Consider the following 23,177-nt stretch of genomic DNA (forward strand, 5'->3'; position numbering starts at 1 on the left):
GGTTAACTGTCATCTTCGCCTAGTTATTTTTGCCTCTTTGCACCATCGTCATTTTTGTTTTAGCGTCTCTGTGGCTTAGTAATCCCTGCACTTTTTATTTAAAAAAAAAAATAGGATAGGGGTAATTCTGATCATTTTTACGCCTATGAAAATTAACAAAAAAATTTAAATTTCTTTTTGCCATAGTTAAGCTTTGCTTTTGGGAATTTTTGAATGACTAATCAAATTGATGTTTTGTAAGATTGTAGGTTGGAGCATCTTACAAGCCTAATCATATTTTTTGCAAGTTTTTCTTAGAATGAACTTGCATGTTTAAACACATTTCTCATTAAATGAATGTCGCTTAAATCAATCTTAAATTCCATGGATCAAAATCAAGTTTTTCTTGGAATGCATACTTAAAACAACAAACACAATCTTGAATACAAAGGATCAATTAATCATTACAATATCTCACACTTCAATTTTTGGGCATAAAAGGAACCTAAATCCACATTTTTGTAATTTTCTAAGTTAGAAAAACAAACAAAAGACACTTGAGTTGGTTTGTTGGACTCACCTTTTTTAATCACCCATCATTCAACCCTTTGGATGCAATCTCAGCACCATATTCGGGGGGATGGGTCTACCTAAAAAGGTATTAAGTGTTCCACAGATCTGACCCTACTCACTTGTTCTTTGAGAGTTTTCCTAAATAGAAAACTTCTTAAATGCATGATAGTTGAAGTCAACTCGATCAAACACTTCATTTTGGGACTATAAAATTGAACAACTCAATTGATGTGGAGGGCCTTTGAGCACGCACTTAACAATCATATTTTACACAGCTTTATTTTGGGCTTAAAACAAAATCACATTCAATCTTGAATACCTTAAAGAAAATCAATTGATACTTGACATGGATGGCCTCTGGGCATGCGGGTTTCTTTTCTTGTTGACCCTAACTCTTTTTCTTGCTTGCATTCTTTGATCGATTTTACTTTTGTTGACACTTCAAAATTGGAATAAACATTGTATCTTAAACATGAGTGCTTGCAAAGTCTAGATCAGCACACATAAGAATCAGTTGGTAAAAGAACAAATGTGTTTTTTAGCCCAAGGTCATCCAAATCTTCTCTCCCCTTGTCGTCTTTCGAGGCTATCTTGGGTGCATAAGACTAGGATTCAAAATCTTGTTTCTTTTTTTAGGAGGCCTGCTCAAGGGTTTCATCACCTCGAGGGATGACCTCAACTCCAACATTCTGATGGAGTATAAAGATCAGGAGGTGAATCCAAAGACACCTCTCTTGGGATCAACATTCTGTCACTCGGGCTAAACCTCAAGGAACTTTATACCCTTGAGAAGTGAAAGAGGAGAAGTGGGTTACCACTCCTCTCGGCTATGTGACATTTTTTTGGTTTCATCTATGGATTTGGGCCTCACGTACCTTGGGTATATCGAGGACTCCCTAGCTAAACCAACTGTCAGCCTTGTAGACAACCATCTAGGATGTTAATGTATTTTAAGTGACTGCTCGAAACATTTGTAAAACATACACACTCCACGACACAGTTACTATCTTCTGAGAATCAAAAACTTCTATCTGATTGTTCCTATCTATTGCTTGATCTTTTACTTGTTGAATGAATGTTTACCAAACTTGGTCAATCCTAGCTTAGGGCGCACTTAGCATAGTCACTTCCTATTTCAAAAGTTGAACATGTTGAAGCGAAACAACCAAGATCTCTCAAAGCCAAGTAGATTTAGGAATTTATGTCAGAACAACCCAAACCTAAACAAAAGTTTCACAAAGCCAAACTCAAGCCATCTTAGGTATACCAAGAAATTTCAGCCAAGAGAAAGGAAGTAACACCAAGCCCTCAAATTGCCAAACTCCACAAAGAAGAAGACAAAGATGTCAACAAAACCCGTCAAGATGCCTAGTTAGATCACACTATTAGATTTAGCATGCATCTAGGAGTTAACCCTGCTTATGTCTTACCAACTAAGCATGATTTCTATGATTAGGCCCACTTGTTTCTCCACATCTTCTTGCATAATTTTAACTTTAGATTCATCTTTGTAGGAAAGCTAGCCATTCTAGGTTATCCCTTTAAAGCATTTTACCTCATCCATCTCATTTAGTTCTTTTCTTTAGAACCAAACCATCTAGCCAACAATCAAAAAATTCACATCCAAGCCTTCAAAATTGTTGTCACCTTTGCAATTTTTTGCCATTCCTACCATCTTGCAAATCCACCAGTCTCACCAAGGTTATCCCTCTGATAGAGCTTTGTCTAAGGTAATCTAGCCTTGTCACTTGTCATCCCTCATCACCTTGAGCTAAAGGTTGAGATCCACAAGTGGTCAATCCTGTGTTTTTCCTAAAAGATCATCGGTCTATCCTTAAGTTGACACAATCACCACCAAGCTTGCACATAGGAAAGTAGACCTTTCATGCTCTGGCAACATATCTTTGAAGTTAGAATCCCCAACCCAATCCTCCTTAGGTTTTTCATATAGCTTTGCCTCAACCTAGGAAATAATTTGCATAGAAAAGCCTTCCCCCTTTGCATCCATTAGCATTGTTGCATCTCATCCCTAGGAACATTTTCATGCCACTTGTCACTCGCTTAGCCAAGAAAAAGAAGGAAACAATGGAGCCTTATAATTTGGTTCAAACAGCATCGCTCCCCTTGAGCACTCAACCATCCTTTAGCCCAGAGAAAGCTATACCATCACCTACTAACATTGAAGCTTTCATGAACCAACCAGGAAATGCAGTAGTGGTGAACACCATTATAGACAAGAACAAAGAAATAATCATGGCTAACTTTCAAAGGGACAATATAGGAGCCTTCAGCTTTGAAAGACCTCCTCCCTTATCTGATCCATCTCACCCATTGTTTGGGCAACTACCACTCCCAATAGGCTCTTATGATTCAAATTATCCTCAATATGTGCCAAAAGAAGAAATCCTTTTGATCCAACAGACCCAAACATACCATCCTCCACCCAAGTTGAAATCTCCATTTCGCAAGCCAATCCAACCACCACCACTCCATCCTTGGTTCATACCTCACCACTTCAAACTATCTTTGCCCAAAACACCTCACCATTAACTCCCTTCACTATTGCTACTGCTGCTCTCCAACCCAACCTTCCAAATCCACCCATCTCCCAAATCAGTGCTAGCATCTTTGACCAACCTCAGCAATATACAACAGGGATGCCACCCATGGGGCCAAGTAATCAACCTTTCATCTCCCCTAGCTTATTCACCATAGCCCAAAGCACAATTCCATCATTTCCATTAGGTCCTTGGAGCTTAGTGCCATCCACCACAAATCCACAAGCTCCTACCCTCACACCATTAACCTATCAAACCCCATCAGTTCCATTTCCAAACTTTCAAATCCCACCACCTCCACCACCAACTAATTCATTACCTCCTATTACCAATTACTTTTCAATGCCACTTTTAAGAGGTAATCTACCACCCACGCCAACCACCAATTATTTGCAGATACCATCCCAAATGGGGGCACAACCCACCTACATTGGTCAAACTCCTCAAATCCAAAGTCAAGTTCCACAAGCTCCCCAATCCTTCCACCAAGCTTCACAACTATCTTACACTTTACCTGCACGAAGCAATCCATTTATCCAATAGCCAACCTACATCCCTCAATCCCAATCCCAAATCCCATACCAATAGCAAACCTCGCAGCACATGCAACAATATATGCCATCTCAGCCTCAACAAACTATCATCCATCATATAACTACCCAAGCAATGTACAATCCCTATCAGAAAATCTGTCACATCCATCCATATTCAGTAGCCCCATCTAGCACATACATACCTCAGGGCACTCCTACATTGGGGGCACTCCAGCCATCATCCATCAATTCAGAATCGAAAGAAATGAAGATAGCTCTGAAATCCATCCAAGAAGGGAGTGATTCGAAGACATTCAAGTTTGAGACTGTGTGTTCTTATCCATTTGATAGAGCCATTACCATGACTCTATTCCCCAAGCATTTTGAGATACCAAAATTTGACAAATTCAGAGGAAAAGGAGATCCAGTTACCCACATCAAAGAATTCTATATGCACTTCCAAGAAGTGGCATACAGTGACGTGTTCCTCTTGCACCTCTTTCCCAAAAGCTTGGCCGGACCAGCTCTTGAATGGTTTTATAGAATCCCATATGGCACAATTAAAAACTTTTTTGAATTGTTTGAGGCATTTCTAGCCCAATATGCCCATCTTGTTGAAATAGAGCTATCAGTAGTTGATCTTGTCCACACTAAGAAAAAAGGTGGAGAAAGCCTTGTCGAATACCTGCAAAGATGGGAAACCCTTACCACCTGCATATCCTGCACCTTGCTAGAGCGCCATTTAGTAAAAATGTTTATTGATAATGCCCATCCTAGCTTGGCTCACCACATGACCATGAACTGTTTGCAAACCTATAAGGATATCAAAGAGAAAGGAATGATCCTTGAGAAAGGACTCATTAAAGATGGTGTGGTCAAGATTTACAAGGAGGCCAACCAAAATCAATCACATTCCAATGACAAGTCTAGGTATTGGAACAAAAACAAGTACATTGCAACAGATGGGGTTACTGATACAAGACATGTGAATATTTTTGCTCATTCCCAAAATCAGTGCAACCCACCATATCAACCAAACAATCAAAAAGCTATCAACTACCAATAGCAGAATCACCAAAGCTATCAAAGCCACAATCTAGGACCCAACTTTCAAGGGTCTAGCAATCAAGCTAATTCCATTAATGTAGCTATATGACCAAAGCCCAAGTTGTAACATGCACCTAGAAACTATACACCCCTTGGTGAGCCATTAGATGTCATTTTTGAGAAATTGACTAAGGAAAACCTGATCAAATTTCCTCCTACCTAGCAAATTGACCCAGGCCAATCCAAAGCTGCATGGTACAAAGACAATGAGTATTGCAAATTTCATAGGGTAAAAGGTCACACCACCCTCAGATGCATGAAACTAAAAGATTATGTGTAGGACCTCATTGATTGAAAAGAAATCAATGTTGGTGCCCAAACCTCTCCCAATATAGGCTTACAAATCTATCAAAATGCTTTTCCTCTTCACAACAACAAAATCTTGGAAAAGCACCTATCCAAACCAACAACAACAACACCAACAACCTCCAGTCAAACCAACAGCATGAGAAGAACAATAACCACACTTCATCCTACATAGGCTATGGTGCCCTCATTAGTTGCATATCTAAAAAAGAGCCTTCTATCAATGTTATCAATATCCAAGGCCCAAACAATGAGTGTGCAATCACCACTAGAAGAGTGCGATTGAACATCATAACCCCATCAGTCCCATCAGCACTATCAACCCCAAAAGTATCATCAACTCCATCCAAAAGCCAATACAATATCTTGGAACACCTTGGGAATATGCCAGCCCAAATCTCCATTTTAGACCTTCTCCGCACGAGTCCTCTATATAAAGACATCCTTGACAGTGCTCTCATAGAATCCCATGTCCCTTTGAATATTAATGCCATTGATTTTCGTAATCTTGTTGGACACCTTTCATCCTCATGTGCCTTATCATACAAACCCATCGAAAGAGCCATGGCCGAGCCAGATCACACCCTTCTGATTCACATAGCCATCATGGTATCCAACTGCAACGATAGATAATGGATCAGCCTTAAATATTTGTACCCTAAAATTCATAAAACAAACTGGGTATATTGTGGCAGATATCATCAGTGAGGTTATCACCATCAAAGCTTATGACAACTTGGAGCAAACCACAGAGGAGATAGTTTTGCTACCCATCAATGTTGGGCCAGTCATCCAAGAGACAATTTTCCATGTTGTTGATCTACACCTAACATTTAACCTCCTCCTTGGATGCCCATGGATCCATGCCATGAAGGCCATTCCATCCACATATCATCAGTGCCTCAAATTTCTGCATCAGGGCACTGAAGTGACCATCCATGCCAATCTAGAACCCTTTGCTTATTGCAATATGTTTGAAGCCTCATATACAAACCATTGCCCTAGCATTGAAATTGACCAATCCATTTTCAGTTCATCCAACACCTATAATGAACCAGAAACCATCCTTGCCTCCACCCTATCTACCGTGAAGATCAATAACAAAGGCTGTGGAGAATATAGCTTGTCTAATGCATTTGCATTTGGTACATTGCCACTTGATCCACACACCCATGGACAACCCACATATCATAAAGCCAAGAAGACTCCACCTCCTTGATACACACAGCATGGCCCAACAACCTTTATATCCCTGAGAATCCCTCTTCATGAGGAGCTCACTCCAGATATCAAAAATTGGTTACATAAGGATGCACCTCCAAGAGATCAAGCACACCTTGATCACTTCAGCCAGAAGTATCCCCAAGCACATAATCTCATCACTAAAAAATGGAACTATCAAGGTGGTGGTCTAGGACCAGAGGAAAGAGGCATGCAACGCCTCATCGAAGCACACAAATGAGAAAAGAATTTAGGTCTAGGCTTTGCCATACCCATAACTGGGGGAACCAATACATACAGTCATGCTTTCTTGAACATCCAGTGTGACCTTGTAGAAATTGAAGACATTTCAAAGGAAGTTGAAAAGAGAGCCTATAAGGATATCCTAGTCTAAATCTTCCTGGGAGACTTTATTCTCCAAGAACTATCCATCCATTTCATTGACCTACCACTTGCTCACCTTGAAATCATAGATTGGGACCAACCAAGCATCATACACATTAATAAGTTCAAATCACAGGAAGAGCTTCTAAGATTCATGGGAGCCAAAACTCCTCACAAGAAAACAAAGCCAGATTCTGCCTATATCTATAAGCTAGATCCCAAGGGGTATTTTGGAGAAAATCCCCAACCTAGTTTCAATACACCCAAAACTAGAACTAAGGTGAATCCAAGACTAGCTAAGGCAACAAAGAGAGCCCCTCAACAAGAAAATTTGGAGTTACAAGCAGAACATGAGGATTTAGCATTGCCTCCTCAAGATAATCGACCAAAGGTGTCTTCTATTCTAATTGAGGATACTAGAGAAGTCAACATCGGTTCTTCAGAGATCCCCAGACTTGTTCACATTGCTACATCCCTATCATAAGACTAGGCTAACCTCCTCTTTGAGGTCTTAAGAGAGAACATTGGCCAATTTGCATGGTCATATCAGGACATGCTAGGACTTGATCCAAAGCTTGTAGTTCATCATCTTGCAGTCAATCCAAAGATCAAGCCTGTTACACAAAAGCTTAGAAAAATGCACCCCAAGGTGGCATTACTGGTCAAAGCTGAGTTAGAAAGAATGTTAGCTGCTAAGGTTATTCGACCTATCAACTACTCAGAGTGGATCTCCAACATGGCCCCCTCACTAAGCCTTTCGGTGACATCAGAATCTGCACTGATTTTAGAGATCTTAACAAAGCTTGTCGAAAAGATGATTTTCCCTTGTCCAACATAGATATGATTGTAGATCTTATAGGTTGACATGAAATTCTATCCCTCATGGATGGATTTTCTAGCTATAATCAAATCAAAATTGCAGCAGAAGATCAGCATAAGACAACATTCACTACCCCTTGGAGAACCTTTTGCTACGACATGATGCCTTTTGGCCTAAAGAATGTTGGGGCTACCTATCAAAGAGCTATGATAGCCATTTTTCATGATCTTATCCATAACATTTTGGAGGATTATGTGGACGATATCTTGGTCAAATCTCATACCTTCATGGATCATCTTGCTGACCTAGAGAAAGTCTTTGATAGGTTAGCCAAATATCATCTCATGCTGAATCTCAAGAAGTGTGTCTTTGTGGTCACATCTGTCAAGCTTCTAGGCTTTATAGTTTCTAAATGAGACATAGAGATCAACCCCAAGAAGTTCAAGGCTATCTTAGACATGCCTCCTCCCTAGACACTGCGACAGCTTCACACTCTTAAGGGAAAGCTTCAATCCGTCCAGCGCTTCATCTCCTAGCTTGCAGATAAGTGTATGTCATTTGCACATATACTAAAGAAGGATGAAAACTTCAAGTCGGATCCTTTATGTCAACATAGCTTCGATCATCTCAAGTAGTAGCTCGCCAATCCCCCTATCTTGATTCCACCAGTTCTTGGTCCCTTGATCTTGTACATATTAGCAATGCCTACTACTCTAGGGGCACTTCTAGCACAACATGATGACTACGACAAAGAAAGAGCCACCTACTATCTTAGTAGAACCCTAGTTGGTTATGAACTCAATTACACTCCTATGGAAAAAGCTTGTTTGGAAGTTGTTTTGTCAACTAAAAAGCTTCGCCACTACATGCTAAGTCATACTATCCAGCTAGTATCCAAAATTGATCCTCTCAACTATATGCTCTCTAGAACATCACCTATAGGCCGTTTGGCCAAATGGCTTATGCTCCTTAGCAAATTTTACATCCAATATGTGGACAGAAAGGTAATCAAAGGCCAGGCCATAACAGATCATTTAGCTAATGCACCTTTAGTAGATGCATATCCTTTAATCACAAAATTTTCAGATGAGCATATCTATCTAATTGAAGAACAGTCCCCATGGAAACTTTAGTTTGATGGCTCATACACATCTCATGGATTAGGGATAGGAATATTGTTGGTCACACCTCAGGGAGATTACATTCCAAAAACCTTCAAGCAAGAATTCCCTAGCACCAACAATATAGCTGAATATGAGGCTCTCATAGCAGGATTAAAGATGGCCGCAGAATGGAACATCACTAAGTTAAAAATCTTTGGTGATTCTCAGCTCATCATCAAGAAAGTCCTAAATGAATATCAAACCAAAGACGAAAAATTATTACCCTACAAAGAGCTAGTTGATCAGCTAACCCAACATTTTACAAAGCTTCAGTTTACACAAGTCCCTCGAATGCAGAACAAAGCAGCGAATGTTATGGCTACTATCGGCTTGCTCTTCAAAATTCCCCAAGAGGCTATGCAGTACGATTTTTTAGTCGAGAAGCTCCTCACACCCGCCTATGTGAAGGATGACTCAAACCGTGTTTGCATCTTGGTTCGTTCCCAATCCCCTTGGTACCATGAGATTCACACTTACCTTAAAGATGGTATCATCTCCCCTTACCTCACACATACCCAATGCCAGAACCTTATTCAAAAGTCATCCCGCTATATTATCATAGCCAAAACCCTATATCATCGGGGTGATACTCTCTCTCGATGTTTAGATGAAAATGAGGCTGCAATGGAGTTAAAAGAGGTATACCCTGAACTTTGTGGTGCCCACATGAGTGGTATTATCCTCACATGACAAATCCTTAGAGTAGGCTACTATTGGCCTACCATTGAAGAAGACTCTTGTGAGTTTGTTAAAAAATGTATCCCATGCCAGCAGCACACCAATCTTGTGCATGCTCCAGCACAAGATCTATAGCCTATTGCACCACCTTGGCCTTTCGCTTGTTTGGGCCTTGATCTAGTTGGAACTGTCACACCTCTCTCATCTGATGGACATGAATGGATAATAGTAGCTATAAACTATTTCACTAAGTTGGTGGAAGTAGTCCCCCTAGTCTCAGCTAAAGGAGTTCAGGTCTCCAAGTTTATCTTGTACCACATTGTTTTTCGCTTCGGCATCCCATCCACCATCTTCATTGACCATGGTGGTAACTTTAAAAATCTCAACATGGAAGAATTATGCACTTCCCTCCGGATCCATCACTAATTTTCTAGCCCATATTTCCCACAAGGTAACGGCCAGGTAGAGGCAACTAACAAAACCCTCCTCAAAATCCTAAAGAAAATCGTCAATGATTCTGGCCACGATTGGCAACTTTAAATAAATCCAGCCCTATGGGCCTATTGAACCTCCTTCTGCACATCCACAGGAGCAACTCCATACTCCTTAGTCTATGGTGCTGAAGTAGTACTACCCATAGAGGTTGAACTTCCCTCCTTGCACATATCTTTGCGAGGGAAAATATCAAATGAAGAATACTGAGTAGCTCGGCTCACCAAACTAGATCTCCTAGACAAGAAGTGACAACATGCCTATGATCACCTCACAGTCTATCAATTTCATCTCAAAAGGAACTTCAATAAGAAGGTGCCTCCCTGACACTTTCAGCTGGGTGACATGGTCCTCAAAGAAAATATGAAAGTCCAAGCCAATCGAGAAAAGAAAGGCAAATTTGAACCTACATGGCTTGGTCCTTATGTTGTCACTGCCTCCTTTGGCTCTAGAGCCTGTCAGCTATCTACACCAGAAGGAGAACTCTTGAATGATCCTACTAACATCATTCATCTCAAGAAGTTCTATGCTTGAAGATCCTTAGTATACCCAGGTTTTGAAAAATACAAAAAAATAGTATATAGAAATAAGTGTCCAATGGTGAAAACATGGCAATTCAAGTGCCTTGGATAGGTACCTTGGTGAAAACCTGGTAATTCAGATGCCTTGTGTACTAAGACTAATTCATTATCTATCACTATCCTATACCTCATCCATCCACTCACCATCCCATAAAACACCTACTTGTTCCCTTGGTGTTCCAACCAAATATCCAACATCTAATGAAGCTTGTAAATACCTCTTGTACAGCTTGTAAATATTGTACCTCAGCTTGCAAATCTTGTACCAAAGCTTGTATCATACCTTGTAAATCATGTGCCATACCTTATACATCCAAATCTTGTCCAAAACTTGTACCATATTCCATCTTGTATTATATGCCAAAGCTTGTATCCTAGTTTGTATCCTATCACATGCATACAAAGAATCCCATTTTCCTTAAGCTTTTCACAAAACCATCAAATTATCAAACTATCCATCCAACACACTCTAAAACATTTCCATCTCAAAAAACCAAAACGTGAAAAACCTTGTACATTTGTAACATATCTTGGTCTGTCATCTTGTACATCCTCTTTAGCTTAGTACCATTGTATCTATCCAACTTTCATGTCAGTTCATCCTTGATTAGCATCTTGCACACATCGCACAACCCTTGGTTAGCTATTCCAATGCATCCTTTAGCTAGATCTCCTATCACCAAAGTGTTATCCTTCTTAGTTCAACTTTCCAAGTGCATCAGTAATCCAAATCCACTAGCTTAGGTGCTCTCTAATAGATCCTTGTAGGATATAGCTTTCCTCATGTCTGATCTTGGTCCGGTAGTACCTCATCCTACCCATCTTGTTGGCAAATGGTTCTCTTTTGGACTTTCACTTTCTTTTGATTTGGAATCTTCCCTTTTGGGTCTTGAAGTATCTTTTCCAATCAATCTCCTTGTTCCCTCCTCACGATTGCCACGATCTTCCATATCATTGTATGCTGTGAATGGGGCAATCTGAGCGTAAGGTATTGATCAGGTCTTTCATTTTTTTTCTTTTCTTCTTGTGGGTTACCCAGTGTCAGTTCCATGCTGTTTCCTCAGGATTTCATGTGTGCTACTGGGGCAATCCTTGCATGTTTGTTTTGAGTCAGTCTGTCAGTCCTCTAGAGAGTTGGTGAAAGGGCCTTGGTGTTCTTGGTACCCTTGACAATTAACAAATAGTCCTATAGCAAATCTAGTGCTCAACTACATGGTGGTACTTCTCTTTGAAGTATCCCCCCGCTCAAAAAGCTTCAATGGATTTCCTTTATCTCCATTATCCCCCATCCATATCTAGCATCCGTCTCTCCTACCCTAACTTGTGCAACTGTATCTCTTAGAATCAATCATCACTCTTAGCTTTAGGGATCCACAATCCTAGTCTTAGGGACCCTGTTGGCTTAGCTTTATCTCATCCCATCATCCCTTCCCTTATCCTGGATTCCTTTATATGGTGCTCCACTCCTTCATCCTCAATCTCCCCTGAAGTCTTAAGCTTATTTATTGTTGTGCCTCTGATTCTCCCTTTATCATTCTCCCATAGTGAGAGTTTGAGCTAATTCAGCCCCTTCTCTTTGCCAATCTGAGTCTCCTTGCTCATCCCAAATTCTTGTATTTTTCAAGAAACCATCGAGCCTCATTTTCTCTCCCCGTCACCTTCTTGAGGGGGCATCGTGCAATCCATTCTCTCTCTTCTACCCGAGATTGGGGCAACTATGTTGCTCCATAAAGACATCTCCATGTCGTTTATATCTGAACTTCTTTGAAATAGTGTTGTTTGAACACTATGTCAAAGAGGGGCAAAATGTAGACACCTAAAAATCTTTTAGAAAATAAAGTATTTTTATTTTCTGAAAAGTCCCTGGTGACATCATCATTTATTAATTAATTAATTAATTTATTTTTATGTCATTAAATCCCTTTATCTTAATTAAAAATATTTGATTAAGGAATCCCTCCCAAAAATGTCTAAATCTTATTTAAACATTATTTCCTTATTTATTAATTATTTAATTAATATATTGACCAAAAATCCCAAAATAAATAATTTATTTATTTTTTGCCCAAAACTTGGCCAATTTCCTTAAGACCACTAAACTCTTCCAAAATCTTCTAATCCTTCTTTAATTTTCATTAAAGGCTAATCCCATCATTTCCTTACCCTAATCCCAACTCAAAATATTTAATTAAGATTAAATATTAATCCTCATGTTTATTAAAAATGTTTTAATAAATATCTCCTCAACCCAAACCCTTGAAATAAATAAACTTTATTTATTTCTTAAAAAATTATTTATCCTCATCCTAGGAAGTTCTAGACTCTTCTAGAAAGTCTTCATCCTCATCCTAAGCCTATCTCTAATTCCCCATGTAGCCTAATCCATCCCATCCACCCATACTAACCAAGCTTAGTTACTAACTCACCCACCCTCATAAATGCCATCCACTTGCCCAACTCTAACATCCCTAATCTAATCCTAAACCATCTCTAATCCTACCCTTAATCATTTGCACAATCCTAAACAAGCTTAAGACTTTCCTAAGCCAAGCCAAAGTCTTCCCTCAAAATATCCCAACCACCAAGCAATAAATGCTCCCACAAAGCCATAAATGACTCTTACAAGCCATTATGAGGGTCTTTATGAGCTTTGAGCCTCCTTTGTTGACCCCTCAACCCCTCTTGCTCTAACCAATGACCTATGACATGTGCCACTCCCTGATTAGCTATAAGGAAGCACAATCCATGTGCTCTCCTCTCATGCAATTTGAGCCCTCCATGAGCTTTTCCCCATCCTTGCATCTTAGCCCTCAATCTCTCAAGCCTCTTGCCTATAAATTGGATCCTTCCCCTTTGCATAATTATCACAATCCATTAGCTAAAGTTACCATGCCATTTTGAGAACAAACTCCATAGCTTTTTACATACATCCACATTCAAATCCCAACATCCATTGAAGCAAATTTGAACATCCATCTTGAGCATACATACCAAACCCAATCAATTAGACAAATCCACCAACAAGGGAGAAAATTTCATTGGGAGAGTCCATTAATGGCTCACATTCCCATTTGAAAAGCTCACCTTTGTCTATCTTGAAGTTTATGAAATTTTTTTAGTTTGTAGAAGCTTTATTTAAATTTGGTTTCTATTAACATACTAACATTGCTCGTAAAATGCCACTAGAAATATATACATTAAAATAAATTGGTTCAATGGCTCATAAAGGGAAGAATCCAGTAAGAAACCATCCAATCATTACCAAATATTAAATTTGAGAGAAAGAAATATGGTATCATATACAATTAAGGCCCTTATATAACTGGGCATGCAGTGTAGATTTCTCAAAATGCAAAATAGACTCACAATATTTACATAAATATATCATGAAAATTTAAAACTCACAACACCATTCCACTTTACATATAGTAATCTCCAAAATAATACCATTCCACAACTTCAAATTTCACCCCTAAAAAACAATAGAAAATCCCTTATTTACTCTCCAAATCTTTACACCACTTCCACATATTCGAAAATATACAACTATAATCAATCAGAAAATCTGAATATTTTTACAAAAAATCCAAGATTTTTATTGAAAGTCCTTCTACACATTCTTCCCATCTCTAACATCACAAAATCAACTCCCCTAAACTACTGCCCAATCCATTGGTGTTGGGTGACCTTCGATTGATAAATGCAAATGCAGTAAAGGATTTTAAATCTGCATAATACTATCTATGTTCTACTTTGAATTTGATGGATGCACTTTGCTCCCCAAGTTTCCCAACTTGATCCCCATATCCTCGTGACCATGTTCAAGTAATTCCACTACTAGCTACACCTTCCCTTTCAAAGTCTTTGCTGATTCAAATAAAAGAAAATTTCTATGGCACCATAAAATATTATCGGTCAGTCTAAAATTTCTTTCACCATCACAATCTTGAGTGATGATAGTAGGATTAAAAACCTCCCTTCCCTCCTTATAGCATGATTTTCAAAAATGCCCCCAATTGGAGCCAAACCCAACAAAATGTGATATTTTATGATTTCCTCACCAATCACTAACTTCCTAATAAATCTACTATGGATCAACTTATCAGCAATAAGCTTGACTATACCCGCATCCATAAGAAGATCCATAATGTATGTTAAGAAGTAAGACAACACTTGTGATGGGAGAATGGTTCTTGACATAGCTTGATAAAGGACCTTTGGCCCTAATATCCCCATAACACATCTTTGACATATCTTCTATTCCATATAAAAAATATCCTCAAACTTTAATTAGCACCCAACCTATAATTGGCAATTCTTGACCATTACTATGCAAAGGGACTTTAAAAATAGTGTTCCCTTCCTCCATATCTCTTAAAACCAAGCACTTCTAACTAACTTGCAAAATTTTTTAAAACCAAACACAATGAAAAAACCTTAAAAACCATGTCCTTTACATAGTAATTTCACGTAAGCAACCATCAATATCGAACATAGAATTTTGCCACCTCTTCTTGACAATATCTCTTACCATAGTAAGGAAATCCATTGCAATTTCTTTGTAAAAATTTGTAACACACTACGTGACCTCATAAAATGTACTTATGTAACTACCACTTACCACAAAATCCTTTACTAATTTTTAAATTCTGACATAGAATGCCACCACTATACTTTAACAATTCCTCAATAAGCTCAAGTATCATATGGATGGAAACACAAACCTGTGTCACCTTTGGTGATATCAATAGGGGTTTCGGCTAGAACAATTTCGGCCATAAATGTTTTGGAAATAACCTTTTTGGTTGTACATACATGGCATTTTCCTGTGTTGATGTGGCATGTACCGCTTTGGCCAGAAGTGTTTTGGTCGGAAGCATTCTAACTGAAACATTGAGTTTTATAAAAGCACTAAAAAACCCTTTATAGCTATCATTTTGACTATCATAGTTCCAAACTTCTGATAGAGTAGCTAGGTGTCTCGGCCGTAATAGGTTAGTGGGTTTTTTTTTTCTTCCCTTTTTTCAAAATTTTTAATGTGTTTTTGATTAGTTAATGCTAGTGGTACTTAAATTAATTGTCTTTTATGTATTTTATGAGTGAAATATTTAGATTTGTTAATTTTTTAATATATTTGATTTTTTTTTTAGATTTGTTAGTAAATTATATGAAACATAAGCAAGAATGTAGTCAAACATTAGGTAAAAATGTAAAAAAAACATTAGTTAAAAATGTAGAAAAACATTATTTAAAAATGTAGAAAAACATTAGGTAAAAATGTAGAAAAACATTAGTTAAAAATGTAGAAAAACATTAGTTAAAAATGTAGAATAACATTAGGTAAAAATGTAAAAAAAAAATAGTTAAAAAATGTAGAAAAACATTAGGTAAAAATGTTAAAAAACATTAGTGAAAAAATGCAGAAAAACATTAGGTAAAAATGTAAAAAAACATTAGTTAAAATGTACGTTTATATGAAACTTAGAAACACTTTTACATTTACATGAAATTTAGAAAAATTGTTTAACCCTATTGTGAAATCAAAATCTAATTTAGTTAAGATTTTTATTTTTTTATCGCATATACATGTGTATACTTAGTTATAATTTAATCAAGAATTTTTTTTTTTATCGTATATTTATTTTTTACATTTGCACATGAGCACATTAAAATACATTAGATATGATCTTTAAGATAATTTGTTTTAAAATACATACATTACATGATTGAATAACACTTTAAATATAATGTTGTGTATTTATATGTACATGTGTTTCAAATTAAATTTAACTTTTGATTATTTTAATTTATACACTTCTATGTATACCGTTTGTGATACAAAAAAATTGTTTTGGTCAAATCTCATTTCTCTATCAAAACTCAATTTTAAAAAAAAAACTAAAAATACCCTTTTATAGATTTCAGATTCAATATCATCATTATATAAATTTTTGAGTGTTTTGGTTAGTTATAATATGCTATAATCTAAAAATATTATAAGTCAATTTTTCAACATTTCAGAAGATGCTCTCTCAAAAAATGAAAAAAAATAGTAAATCATATCAAAAAAATAAAAAATATATATTTATCACTATAGGAGAGAATCCTCTTCATGAATATGTAATTTTTTTTCAAGAAGGTATAGATTTGATAGGGAAGTTTTGGCGGGAGGAAAAAACTATTGGATTGTGACAAGGTCGAACTTGAGTACTTATAACAAAGAAAATATACATCAAAAATAATTATTTCTTTTTTTGTGCACTAGCTAAACATGTCATCTATAAAATATTTTCAAATCATAACAAAAAAATATGATTTGCACATAATTGTTTGACAGGAACTACATCCTATATTTTTTACAGTTAAAAAAGGGACTTCAAAATAAAATAAAATGAATAAATTCTTAGTTAAAAAAATAATAAAAATTATAGGCATAAAATTCATACAATTCTACACATTTCATTAGTTTACATCATCTTCATATTTAAAATGCAAATACCATTTTTTTTGTCATTAATGTTGAACTGTCACATTCTGATATCACTTTTCTTTATAAAAGGTGACACAAGTTTGTGCTTTTACCTATATATGCATCTACAAATCTCTAGATATTTATCAGTCTTGTAGCTTCACACTCATATCCTCATACATTATATACATATATACATTATGGCATCTGGTTCTGGGGATTGTGGTCCTGCATCCACAAAGGGGATCAGAGTGCTGAGTTTGGCACAACATGTAAATCAACATCCTCCACAGAGGATAGAGAGTAGTTATTCAGAGATACACTTGCAAAATTAGCTCATGCTATAGAGGTTTTGGACACCTTGCTTTCCTCTTCTACCACCCTCCCTAATAGGGAGAAGATCACATTGATGCAAGAGGAGTTCTTCCGTATGATTTAGACCATTCAATCATACAACCCTTTTGATGATATTAACATTGAGACATTTCATTCTTCTCTATCTCACAGTGTCACTAGCATTGTGAAGTATAGACAGGTTGACACTAAGGTTTCCACTGCCATGGTGAAGACCATGTTTCCATTTTATGGAGATAGAGCTAGAGTTAGAGGCTACTCTACAATGAACTGTACTGATGAGCTCATTGCACCATTCATGTATCCTTGCTAGTTGGCCACTCATCATAGATGGCCATAGAAGGATGAGTTCCCTTTTTATTTTTGCAAACAATTGTTTGCAAAAATTCATTTACACTATGATGTTGACTACACATATTATCCAAGGTATGTTGGGTAGGGTCTAGGGATACTTTCAGACAAATTTAGACTCTTGGACACTCTTGCACTCGTTAACAAATGGGCAATGGTGGGTCCAAACCTTTTGGTTATGCCAAAAGGTCCATAGATTGTTGTTGCAGGCTAGAGTGTTCCTGATGACACAATTAGGACACAAATTTATTTGAGCATCACCACCATCACCACATAGTTGTATGAGATTTCTTTTGATTAGTGTGGTAGATATATGTTACATTCTCAAGGTACTGTTCCCACAACTACATCATCTAGTGCACCTGTTGATGATGCATATGGAGTAGTAGACATACCTTCTTCACTAGAGGTTTCTATAGTCTCAAAGGTGGATGCATTGTGGTGTTTGGGATCATGTTTAGCATTTGATCTTTTGGATTCATATCGAGCATTATCTATGGTCACAAGTATTCCACTTCATGACATCATCTCTCAGATTAGTCATATTTTTTCATGTACAACAAGATCAGAGGGTTGACAGAGGCAGGAGGACATTCTTGCACCTTCTACTACTCTTGCTACTACATAGGCTCAAGCTACAACACCAACCCTAGCTACTTAGGACCCTATAGCACCCCCCTACTCAGGATTTCATGGCTAGATAGCCTGGTCTATTTACCTCCATGCTTTCAGATTAGGGGTGCACTATCAACTTGGACGTTGATATTGTTTTTCCATTGCATGATTTAGATATCAAACAGATCGACAGAGCATTACATGATGCTATGGTAAATATCTTTATATGTTTAAATTTATTTTAACTATGGTAAATAATATGTCTATATGTTTAAATTTATATATGTGTGTGTGTTTATGTATGTGTTATAGGGTCTGAGTGATAGTATGCTACATTTTGTTGATCTCCAAACACCGAAAAATCCTACACATCTTGAGTCTCAAGTATATTAAAATTTAAATATATATTTCATTTATATACATGTATCTTGATATAATTTGTCTATACATAATTTGGTCCACTATCATTTGACACAAGGTTCAGACGTAGTTGATAAACCCTTATGGGGACATCCAAGATCAGGTGGGAGATGTAGCTGATTAGATCATGGCCTTTTATTTTATGTACACATGTTATTTTGGAGACATTTGATATAGTATTTGGATTTACATTTTATATGGATACTTTGATGTTTTATATGTTAATTCCAAATACATGTTTATATGAACACTTTGATGTTTAATATGTTATTTCTAGATACATGTTTATATTAACACTTTGATGTTTTATATGTTTTTCTAGATACATGTTTATATGGACACTTTGATGTTTTATATTTTACTTCTAGATACATGTTTATATGGAGACTTTGATTTTTTATATATATTATTTCTAGACATTTGATACATGATATTTTTATACATTTGATATGGATGCATTATTTTCTAGATATATGTACATGCATGTTATTGATCTTTTAATGTACACATGTATGTTATTGATCTTTTAATGTCTTAATCTTTTACGTTTATTTATGTGTTATTCATGTTTCTATATATGTTATTCATCTTAATGCCTTATATTCATGATTTCAATATTCAAGTTTACATGTATATGTTATTCATCTTAATGTCTTAATCTAAGTGTAATTAACTATATTTAATGACATTTCTTAAGGGGAGATCCTAAATTATACATAAGAATGTAGATTAATGTATATTTTATTTCATAAATGTATATAAATATGTTCATGTTAAATGTAGACACATATGTTTCCAATAATCATGTTTATGTATATGTTATAGTTTTTAATGCCTTAAAATCTAAGTATATAATTAACTATATTTAATGACATGTCTTAAGGGGAGATCCTAAACTTAATATGTTATAGGAATATCTAGATTTATGCATAGGTAAGAATATAAGATATACATGTACATAAGAACATATAAAGACTATGACCTAAAGAATGCATGTTACAACATTTAATTAATAAAAGTTAATACATATAAGAACATAACTTAGATTTTATACAAACATAAAGAATGTATATCTTATTTCATAGATGTATGTAAATATGTTCATGTTAAATGTAGACATGTATATGTTTTCAATATTAATGTTTATGTATATGTTACTATTTTTAATGCCTTAATCTAAGTATAATTAACTATATTTAATGACATGTCTTAATCTAAGTATGATTAACTATATTTAATGACATGTCTTAATCTAAGTATAATTAACTATAATTAACAATATTTAATGACATGTCTTAATCTAAGCATAATTAACTATATTTAATCTAAGTATAATTAACTATATTTAATGACATGTCTTAATTAAGTATAATTAGCAACATTTAATTAATAAAAGTTAATACATATAAGAACATAAATATTATATACAAATTACATAAGGAATTTAGCATATAAGAACATATAAAGATTATATGTACATAAATACATAACAACATTAACAATCATATGTAAGAAAACTTAAACAATGTATATAAATACATACAAATACTAAAGGGGTTGTCTTAAGGAGAGGTCAGGTAAAAGGTGATACTAAGGGGATGTCCTAATATGTGGTCTTAAGGGGAGGTCCTATGAGGTTGTCCTAAGAGGTGGTCTTAAATGAGATATCCATGTCAAATTTAAATAAAAATAACAAAACATGTCTAATTTCACATATTCAAGATAAATGATCCTATGTATACAAATTTATAAAACAAATATCCTGTCAACATTAAATGTGAAAGTATCAGAGCTATATAGACATAGATGAACTAGAGCTCCACAATAAGTACATAGGTAAACTAGAGCTCCACAAACAATGTATTGTTAGGATCCTCTCTAGTTTTTATTATCTCTAGAATTTTTTCATGTTCTTCAATAGATAGTTTCCACTTTTGTTTTCCAAGACATCATCTTCTTTGTATTGCTTCAAATTGTAATTTGGTTGCTATAACATGGTTACTGTAATGTAAAACCTTTTCTCAAGGCTTTTATTCAATAAATTCAATACCACTATCAGTTACCCTTGTTTGTTGATAATATGTTCCTTCAATAACAATTGATCAAATTGGATATGAATATTGATCAGCATCTATAGTTCCTTCTAGCAACTTGTGTTTTTCTTTTGTGCATCTTAAAAGGTAATAGTCCACATTTTTCGTATTATCAAGTAAGGCTTGAACTGCAAAAATATCTCCTGCATGTGCATAAAAATAGATAAATATAAAATAATCTTAAAATGAAAATATATGTATATTAATTTATATATATGTATATATGCACTCATAATCAGCTGAATATATAGGATCACGAATGTCAATGTCAATGTCAACATCTTCAAAAGGAGGCTTTCTAACTATCTCCTTCAAATCCCAATGTGAAACATATCCATTCACAATATTTTCACATGCACTCACTGGAGTGTCCTTAATCCAGTCATCACAAGAACATGTTTTCTCTCTTACTTTAATTACTAGAGTCTTTTGGTTTCTTGTAGTCATCACTTGATGTAAACTTCTAATACCCTCAATTGTTTGACAATTGTAAGGATTAGATTGATCTATATCTATTACAAATAATAACAATAATTTTCATATTTCAAAATAAATATTTAATAAAAAACTCACCTTGATTTGAAAAATACATTAAAAATAAATATAACTTAGTTCACCTTTCACTTCCCAAAAGTAATGCTTATTGTATTTAGTATCTCAAGTAACAAAATGAACTTTGCAGCATTCAAAAATTTGATTTGCGCTCTCTATCCTATTCCCTATATGTACATACAATATGCATATATATAAAATTTAAAATATATGCTACTCTAGAATTAAACATGCACATTTAAAATGCATATATTTACCTACAAGTTCATGTTGTCAAAGCACACATTTTATACATGCTCCTGCTCCATCATGCTCCATTTTCCATGTCCACTTTCAAAAAAAATTCATAAAAACCTAACATTGGTTCTAGCATGTTGCATTGCTAACCAATTAAATGCATTTGCAGATTTGAATTGTCTTGTAAACATGAAACATGATAAGCATCTACATTTATTTGTTTACATGTATCAAATCAAAATAGGCATGTCCAAATAAATATAATTTAAAATAAACTTAAATAAATGTCTAAGTTCATGTATACTAACTTGCACATCCATCAGACCAAATCCAGTGCTCTAAAAGATTTATTCCACGATTTCTGAGATCTTTAGAGAACATTGCAAAAAAATGAGCCACATAACTCCTGTCATGAACTCTATCATCACTAATATTGAAATGAACCTCTTTGATGATGATGTGTTCATTTTCATCCAAACTTTCTATCTGATCCACCTCAAATTGTGCATGTCTATAGGTCACTTGCACAAATATTGCAACTTCTTCATAATGATAATACTACCCTTGAAGCTCTGTTTGAGGTTCAAATGTATAATTCTCAGAAAAATTTACAACTAAAAGTATAGAACCAAGTGGAAAATAATTTCTGGAAACATGAAACTGTATAGCTTTCCATCTTGTACCATGACAATGTTGGATATGTGGATATATCAATGGACGAAACTTGGTCATAAACTCATCATAACACAATTCACTCTCCTTCAATACAATTTTTCTAGATTCATCTCCTATCTTATTTTGGTCTGTCTCGTATTCATATCCCATCCATGAAACTGGTGTGGATTCATATTCTCAATTTGCATTTCAAAAAATTTGCATATATCTCCACGATCTTCACACTAATTTTTGATGCATTGCACTTTCAATGCATCTGAATCTTCTAATTTATCACCTAATATGGACTTCACAAATTGTGTTGTACTACTAGGGATGACCAAATTAGGATCTAGTACTACCATAACTTTTTTATATGATTGCAAGTGTAGACCAAATTCAATATGATTTCGACAACAACAAGTTCCACACATCTTATTTATGCGTACAACGAAAGGATGCAAACTCTCAAACATTCTATGACATATTTTGACTTGAAAATTCTTGTTTGAATGTTTGAAATAATTCACTTTGATTTATATCTATGAAATGTTTTAGATATTAAATTTTGGCCACTGTCTCTTGATCTTTAATTTGTATAGTATCATGTATGTTGGAAGAAACACAAGAATGTGTGGTCCAAAATTTAACAACTTGTCTTTTTAGATCTTCAAAAAAAATTTCTTTCCAAGGAACTCTACAAATATTCACCCAGTTATTCTCAATATTATCATCTAGCATATTTCTCCTCTTGATGTATCTCTGCACACTTCTTCTAGATATATGTAGTACATCAAAAATTGCGTTTACCTATTTTCTATGCATCAATTTTCTACTAGATATAGTAGTCATCAATGCTCTACATGCATTACTCAAATCACCTCCTCAAGTTGTGTTGTCAATTTTTTTTATAAGCATTTTGCATGTTTTCAACTATTGTTTTATTAAAATTATGCACATGGCTTTTCCTATTATCAACACGCAACAACTCCAAAATAGGTCTCATATCTTTTCTCCTAAATAACTTGACAAATAAT

Source organism: Cupressus sempervirens, chromosome 4, assembly GCF_028749045.1.
Source record: "Cupressus sempervirens isolate cs-2001-9-10 chromosome 4, ASM2874904v1, whole genome shotgun sequence".
Lineage (NCBI taxonomy): Eukaryota > Viridiplantae > Streptophyta > Pinopsida > Cupressales > Cupressaceae > Cupressus > Cupressus sempervirens.